This window comes from Carcharhinus amblyrhynchos, chromosome 21 (genome assembly GCF_965287045.1).
Source record: "Carcharhinus amblyrhynchos chromosome 21, sCarAmb.v2.hapA, whole genome shotgun sequence".
NCBI classification, from domain to species: domain Eukaryota; kingdom Metazoa; phylum Chordata; class Chondrichthyes; order Carcharhiniformes; family Carcharhinidae; genus Carcharhinus; species Carcharhinus amblyrhynchos.
Window position 1 is genome coordinate 10,108,652 of NC_137344.1, and position 9,013 is coordinate 10,117,664.

Here is a 9,013-nt window from a genome sequence, read left to right on the forward strand (position 1 = left end):
CCCCACCTCATGCCCTGACCCCCCACCTCATGCCTGTGCCCCTCTGCCTACCTGTCCCTCACTCAGATTGCCCTCTCTCCCTCCTCTATCTCTGTCCCATTCTTGCTCTCTGCCTCCATCTTCCTCCTGATTCTCTTTTCTCTCTGCCCTCTCTCTCCTCCCCCTCATCTATTGACTCTCTCTCTCTCCTTTCCCTTCTCACCTTCCCTCACTCCATCTCATGTCCCCTTGGTTCTCATCCTTATTACTTCCTTCACCTCTTCCCTCCACTTCCCTCTCTCCTATCTCTCACCTCTTATCTCTCTCCTCACTCCTCTCTCGTTATCCTCCCTCTGCCCTTCTTTTCCATCTCCCATCCTTCTTAACTTTCACCTTTCTTCCTCTCCCCATTTCTCACTCTCTCCCTCCCAGCCAAACAGGTCTGCCTCCCATCCCACCCTCGATACGTCTCCTCACCCTCCATCACGCCCCCCCCGCCATTCTCTGTCAAGCCCATCCTCCTGTTGCCCCAGCCTCCTCTGTTGCCCTCACCCCCCCTCCGTCATCCCTCTCCCCCTCCATCGCCCCTTTTCCCCTCCATCACCCCCTCTCTCCTGTCGCCACCTCCCTTTCTGTCACCCCTCACCCCTCTGTCACACCTGCTCTCCCTCCATCGCCCTCCCACTCTATCACTCCCCCTCCATCACCTCCTGTCCCCCTCCGTCACCCCACCCCCTCCGTTGCCCCCTCCCCCTCCCGCTCCGTCACCCCCCTCCAGCTCCATCGCCCCCCCCATCACCACCCTCCCCCTCTGTCACACGCCCCTCCCCCTCTGTCACACCACTTCCACGTCTGTCGCCCTCCCCCTCCATCGCTACCCTCCCCATCTGATGCCCCCCTCCCCATCTGTCGCCTGCCCCTCACTGTCTGTCACCCCCATGCTCGTCCGTCGCTCCCCTCCCCCTTCCCCTCCATTGACCCCCTCCTCCTCCGTCGGCCCCCTACTCGCCTCTTGCCGAACATCTGTCACTGGCCCTCCATGACCCCCCCCCACCTCCATTGCCACCCCTCCCCCGTTGTCACCCCCCCTTTGTCACTGCACTCCACTTCCCCCTCCGTCGCTCCTCCCAGTCTGTTGACCCCCTCCTCGTCCGTCGCTGCCCCCTCCCCTCTCTGCTGCCCCCCCTCCTCATGCGTTGCCCCCTCCCCCTGCAATGCCCCCCCCCGTGACGCCCCCCCGTGACGCCCCCTCCCCCCATGACGCCCCCCCTCCCCCTGTGTTGCCCTGCGTCACCCCACTCTGCCTGTGTCTCTGCCCTCCCACAGCGCCGTCCCCGTAACATCCCTGTCCCCCCTGCACTGACCCCATCTTCTCCCCGACTCCCCCGTTTCCCCCTCCCCCGTTTCCCCCTCCCCCGTCTCCCCCCCTCCCCCGTCTCCCCCCCTCCTCCGGTCTCCCCCCCTCCCCCGGTCTCCCCCCTCCCCCGGTCTCCCCCCGTCCCCCGGTCTCCCCCGGTCTCCCCGTCCCCCCGTCTCCCCCCGTCCCCCCGTCTCCCCCCGTCCCCCCGTCCCCCCCCGTCCCCCCGTCTCCCCCCGTCCCCCCGTCTCCCCCCGTCTCCCCCTGTCCCCCCGTCTCCCCCTGTCCCCCCGTCTCCCCCTGTCCCCCGTCTCCCCCTGTCCCCCCTCTCTCCCTCCGTCTCCCTCTCTCCCTCCGTCTCCCCCTCTCCCTCCGTCTCCCCCTCTCCCCCCGTAACCCCCTCCCCCCCCGTCTCCCGCTCTCCCCCGTCGCCCGCTCTCCCCCCCATCTCCCGCTCTGCCTCTCCCCCTCTCCCTCTCCCCCTCCCCCCCTCGCCTCTTCTCCTCAGCCCATCTCCCCTTCACCCGGTCTCCCCCTTCCATGTCTCTCCCATGTCTCCCCGTCCCCCCTCCCCATCTCCCCTCCCTCCCCTACCCTCCTCTATCTCCCCTCCCTCCTCTATCACCCCTCCTTCCCCTCCCCTATCTCCCCTTCCCTCCCCCTCTCCCCATCTCCCCTCTCCCCTCTCCCCTCTCCCCTCTCCCCTCTCCCCTCTCCCCCTCCCCTCCCCCCTCCCCCTCCCCCCTCCCCTCCCCCCTCTCCCCTCCCCCCTCTCCCCTCCCCCCTCCCCCCTCTCCCCTCCCCTCCCCCCTCTCCCCTCCTCCTCAGCCCATCTCCCCTTCACCTGGTCTCCCCCTTCCATGCCTCTCCCATGTCTCCCCTCCCCTGTCTCCCCTTCCCTTCCCCTCTCCCGACTTCCCTTCCCCTCCCCCATCTCCCCTTCCCCTCTCTCGTCTCCCCTTCCCCGCCCCGTCCCACCTTCCCCTCTCATGTCCCACCTTCCCCTCCCCTGTCTCCCCTCCCCCTCCCACACCCCCTCCCCCTCCCCACCCCCTCCCCCTCCCCACCCCCTCCCCCTCCCCCATGTCCTCTCCCCCTTCCGCTCTCCCCCTTCCCCTCACCCCCTCCCCCATCCCCCCCTCCCCCATCCCCCCTCCCCCTTCCCCCCTCTCCCCCTTCCCCTCTCCCTCCCCCTCCCCCCTCCCCCTCCCCCTTTCCCTCCCTATCTCCCCTTTCCCTCTCCCCCTTCCCTCCCCCATTTCACCCTTCTCCTCCCCCTTCTCCTCCCCATTCCCCTCCCCATCTGTCCCTTCCCCACCCCATCTCCGCCTCCCCCATCTTCCCCACCCCCATCTCCCCCACCCCCAATCCCTCCAACTCCCCTTCTTCTTCCCCTCTAATCTTCCCCCTCTATTTACTCCTGTCACTCCATAGCCTCTTCTATTGCCCCCCCTCCATCGCCCCTCCCCCTCCATCGCCCCTCCCCCTCCATCACCCCTCCCCCTCCATCGCCCCTCCCCCTCCATCACCCTTCCCCCTCCATCGCCCCTCCCCCTCCATTGCCCTTCCCCCTCCATCGCCCCTCTCCCACCATTGCCCCTCCTCCTCTGCCTTCTTCCCCTGCATCTCCCATTCCTCTCCATTTCCCCTCCCTATTCCCTTCCACTCTGTGTCCACCCCCCCGTCTCTCCTGCCCTGTGTATTAGTGTGTGTTTTGCTGTGGGACTGAACAGTGCAGCATTGCGATGCTGGTACAAGCGCATTGGATCTCCTCATTTCCCTGCCAGAAAAAACCAAGCAGTGGTTTTAAAATGGACAGGTGGGGCAGTGCATCCGGGGTGGGATAGCTGGGGGTTTGGAGGCAGCTTCCCAAGTGACATCCAGTCAAAATGCACGAAACAAGACACCTTCATCTCACCGACATCTTATATACATATAAAAATAAAGTAATTGGCAGATGCAGTGTATGTGGATGTGTCAGCAGCAGCAGCTGCAATGGCACTGGGGGGGGGCGGGGGTCATGTTGGTGGGGGGGAAATTACAACATCTAATTTGGGAGCAATGCAAATTTGCAGAGAGTGGTCTTGGACTCCCAGCCCCTGCTCCCCTTCTCCATTCATTTACATCGATTAAGTTGCAATCCTTTCCTTCCACGTCCTTGCAGCGAAGATTTTGCAATTTCCTCATTTCATCTGGGGGTGCAAAATAAAACCGAACCCCACAACGAAGCCTTTTGTCAGTAACTATTCTGTCCCACTTTATCCAGGCAATGACATAGCCGCTCCTGTCATTTCCCTGGGGGATAGAGAGAGGCTGGGTGGGTGGCTGTGTGAGTGTATTCAGCCGGTCTGCCCTTGCTCCCTTGGTGAAGCAGTGAGGTCCCAGCAGGAGACAATGACATCATCCTCCAACCCTACATCAACACTCTTTCATGGACAGGGTTGTATTTGGAACTGCTGCTGAGGCTTACAAGCTTAACCTGAGGTTAAGGCTCATTTTCTGACTTGATAAGACTCCCTGAAACTGCCAGCAACATGAAGAAAGGGACATTTTAGATGAAAGCAACAAATCTAAATCAATTTATGGTAAATCATAGCATCCCTACAGTGCAGAAGGAAGCCATTCAGCCCATCGGGTCTGCACCAACCACAATCCCATCCAGCCCCTATCCTCGTAACCCCGCTAATCCCCTGACACAAGGGTAAATTTACCAGGACCGATCAACCTAACCTGTACATCTTTGGACTTTGAGAGGAAACTGGAGTACCTGGAAACCCATGCAGACATGGGAGAATGTGCAAACTCCACACAGACAGTGACCCAAACCGGGAATCGAATCTGGACCCCTGGTGCTGTGAGGCAGCAATGCTAACCACTGTGCCACCATTTTATTTCATTTGAGAGGGGTGGGGTGGATTGGGGTGGCAGTTGCTGGCATAGTGACAATGTCACTGGACCAGTAATCCAGGCTAGATGCTCTGGGAATGTGGGTTCAAGTCCCACCACAGCAGCTGGCAGGATTTAAAACTCAGTTAACTCTGGAATCGAATCAGTAATGATGACAATGAAACTATCATTGATTGCCATAAATCTGGTTTGTTTATGCCCTTGAAGGGAAGAATCCCCACGTGTAACTTCAGACCCACAGCAAGGTGGCTGACTCTTAACTGCCCCTCTGAAATGGCCAAGTGAGCCACACAGTTCATTCAAGGGGCAATTAGAGATGGGCAATAAAGGCTGGACTTGTCCACATCCCCATCAACAGTAAATAAAGGTTTCCCACTTCAGTGCCTCATTTACCTCCAAGCTAGCTTTCAGAAACACAATAGGATGCCATTCAGCCCACTGCATCTGTGCTAGCCCAGTGACTTTCTTGGGACATTTTGATATGTTTAGCGATCCTGTAGAAATGCAAAAAAAAACTCTCCCATCTCCTCTCCGGTTGACCTCAGTGGAATGGGAAGATTGACCGGGGAATACTGCTCTCGGGTTGGACCCCTAGGGAGGTTAACACCTACTGGATGAGGGTTGGGGGAACCGAAAACCTATAGACCACAACCTATTTAATAATGTAATTGTTGTGGCATAGCTCCCTTACAAATTAAAAAGTATATCAATAGTGTGCTTCTCTCGCTCCTTGCTGAGCAAATAAAGGAATTTGTACTGTTCATCTACTGCGATTACAGAAGCAAATCTGTACACATAACATGCAATATTTACACATGAATCAACATATCATTCCTGCGTCACAGTTATATAAATACTACAATGGATTTTTAATTATATTAACGTCACACAAACATGGCAGAGTTCCTCCATCCAAATATTGTTTCTCAAAATTCTGCAATATTTGACAATTCATTATTAAATGATCACAGAGTTTGTACTATACCTATGGTGCTGATAGAATTTGACAAGATGTGACTCTGTAGTCCGAAGGAGAGTCTTCTCTGATCGACAATATTACATGTCAGAATTGGATTCCATCTTGAGCTACTTCAGATCCCACTTCCAGATGGTCCTCACTGATTTAATTGGCCCGAATCCCATTCTCTTCAGGCTTGGCATGAACTCCAGGCACCCGCCATTTCAAACACCTAATGAAAAGCTCAAAGCGTGGAATAAATTCCCCACGCTGCCATTGCTCTGTGCTGAAAGGTAGAGGGAAAGAATGATAACAGGTGCAAGCCGGGAGTACCTCGATACTCCTGTTGAGAGTGGAGGGAGGAGTGGGTTGATTGGTTGGATGAAATGCCTTGGGAAGAGTAGGGTGAGAAGGTTTAAATTGGAGGCAGGGGAGAGCTGAGAGTGTTCTGGTCCCTGAAATCAGAGTGACGTAATTTTTCCCTCTTTGGCTCGGGTTGTTACTTGGTTGCTGGTTAACTTGAGGTCATCCAAACGTCTACTGTTTGTGCCTTAACTTGCAGTCACCTTTGTGCTCACTGACCCTCAATAGTTCCCGGTCAAATCAAATCTTAAAATTCTCATCCTTGCTTTCAAATCCCTCCATGTCCTTATCTTTCGCTATCTCTTTAGTCATTTCCAACCCACAACCCTCTGAGATATCTACACTTCTCTAATTCTCAATCATAATTGCTCCAGTATTGATGGCTGTGCCTTCAGTTGCCAAGATCCCAAGCTCCTGAATTCCTCCCTATTCCACTCAGCCTCTCTACCTTGCTTTCCTTCTTTAAGACACTTAAAACCTACCTTTTCTACCAAGGTGTGGAGATACCGGCTTTGGACTGGGGGAGGCACAGTAAGAAGTCTCACAACACCAGGTTAAAGTCCAACAGATTTATTTGGTAGCATGAGCTTTCGGAGCACTGCTCCCTCATCAGATGAGCGAACCTCCGAAAGCTCGTGCTACCAAATAAACCTGTTGGCCTTGTGAGACTGCTTACTTTTCTACCAAGCTATTGGTCATCTGACCTGCTATTTCCTTGTGTAGCTTAGTGCCATACCTTGATTTGTAATGCTGCTGTGATGCTCCTTGGAATGTTTCATTACATTAAAAAAACTGTATAAATATAGGTTATTGTTTTTCTTGCTATAATGGGAGTCCAGTGAAAGTTTACCAGGCTGCTTCCTGAGGTGGCAGGACTGTCATTTGAGGAGGGACTAAGTTGGTTAGAAATGTGTTCATTGGAGTTTAGAAGAGTGAGAGGGGATCTCATAGAAACTTGTAAAATTCCAACAGGATTAGACAGGGTTGATTCATAAAGAATGTTCCCCATGGTAGAGGAATCCAGAACTAGGGGTCATAGTTTGAGGATAATGGGGTAAGTCTTATAGAACTGAGATGGGGAGAAATTTCCTCACCCAGAGGGTGGTGACTGTGTGGAATTCACTCCCACAGAAAGTAGTTGAGACCAAAATGTTGTCTGATTTCAAGAAAAGATTAGGTATAGCTCTAAGGGATCAAGGGATATGGGGAGAAGGGGGGATCAGAATATTGAATTTGATGATCATCCATGATCAAAATGAATGGCGGAGCAGGCTCAAAGGCCTTAATGGCCTACTCCTACCCCTAGTTTCTATGTTTATTAGCATGGACTGACATTGAAATTGGAGTTTTCATGGGATGTGGGCATGACTAGCTGGGTCAGCGTTTATTGCCCATCCCTAACTACCTTCGAGATGGTGGTGGTGAGCTGCCTTCCTGAATTGCTGCAGTCCATATGATATAGGTACACCCATATTGCTATTAGGGAAAGAGTTCCCGGATCTTGATCCAGCGAAAGTGAAGGAACAGCAACATAGTGAGTGACTTAGAGTAAAATTTGCAGGTGGTGGTGTCCCCATGCTTCCGTTGCCCTTGTCCTGCTAGGAATGGAGGTCATGGGTTTGGACGATGCTGCTGAAGGAGTGTTGGTGAGTTGCAGCAGTCCATCTTCTGGATGGTACACTGTGTTGTCACTGTGCATTGGTGTTGGAAGGAGCGAATGTTTAAGGTGGTGGATGGGGTACCAATCAAATGGGCTGCTTTGATCTGGATGGTGCTGAGCTTTTTTGAGTGTTGTTGGAGAGACACCCATCCAGGCAAATGAAGAATATTCCATCACACACCTGGCTCATGCCTTGGAGATAGTGGACAAGCTTTGGGGAGTGAGAAGGTGAGTTACATGCTGCTGAATTCCCAACCTAGGACCTGCTCTTGTAACCACAGCATTTATATGGTTAATGCAGTTCAGTTTCTGGCCAATGGTAACCCCCAGGATGTTGCAAATGGGGGGGTTCTCATTGAGTGTTGAGGAAGATGGTTGGATTCTCTCTTGTTGGAGATGGGCATTCCCTGGCATTTGTGTGGCGCGAATGTTACTTGTTCATATAACACCACAAACCAATCAGCAACATTAGGTACTGATAAATATCTAATGAACTTCCAACCCTATATCTGTATATCATTATACTGTTATAACATTATAGACTGTATAACATTATAGGTACAGACTGTATAACATTATAGATACAGACAAACTGTATAACATTATAGATGCAGAAAAATATTTGCAAAAAAACCAAATCTCGAATAAAACTGGAAATGCTCTGCAGATCTGACTGTATCCGTAGAGAAAGAATTAATGTTAACATTTTAGAATTAATGTTAACATTTTAGAATTAATATTAACATTTTGTGGTCCATGAACTTATACAAGAACTGTGTTCTGAGAAATAGTCATCGATTTGAAACATTAACCCTTGGTAACGTAGGTCAGAGGCTGGAAACTCTCTAACTCACCCCTGTCGCCTCACACCTTCTCAAGGACATTTAGGGATGAGCAACTGGCCTTGTCAGCACATCCCCCAAAAGATTTTTAAAAAAGACTCTGGGTGGAATTTTCCTGTCCCGCTCGTCACGGCAATCGTAGCGGGCGGGACAGAACATTCAGCGGAACTTGCAAAGATCCGTTGCCTCGAGCAGGAATTTCCAGTCTTGCGGCGAGCGTGGCTGGAAAATCCCGCCCACTGTTTTTTCACAAGAGCACCATCAAATTAAATTTGCCACCAAACATTGTAAATAAATACCAGGACAGCTGAGCAAAAGTTTGGTCAAAGATGTAGGTTCTGGGAGCAACTTGAAGGAGGAGAGAGTTTAAGGGAGGAAATTCCATAACTTTAGGCCAATGCAATTGATGGCCGGTGATGAAAATTAGGGATGCACTGGAGGCCAAGGGAGGGAAAATGCAGAGAGATCTCAGACAGCAGCATGCCTGGGAGTAGTTACAGCAGAATTTTAGCTGTGTTTGAGTTTGTGGGAGATGCAAAATGGGGTTGCTAGCCATGGGAGCAGGGGAATTATTGAGTCTGAAGCTAACAATGGGATGGATGGAACTTGAGGTGCCAGATGAGCATCAGAGAGCGGTATTAGTCCGAAAAACATGCAGGTTAGATGCATTCTCCCTCGGTGTACCTGAACAGGCACCGGAATGTGGCGACTGGGAGATTTTCACAGTAACTTCACTGCAGTGCTAATGTAAGCTGACTTGTGACACTAATAAATAAACTTTACACTTTACTGAGGTGGACATTGACAATCTTGATGACAGAGAGGATATGGAATTGGAAGTTCACCTCAGGGTCAAATAGAACTCCAAGGTCATGATGAACAGATTGGTTCAGGCAGTAGCCAGGGAAAGAGATGGAGCTGACTGCTGGAAATGGAATTTGAGGCAA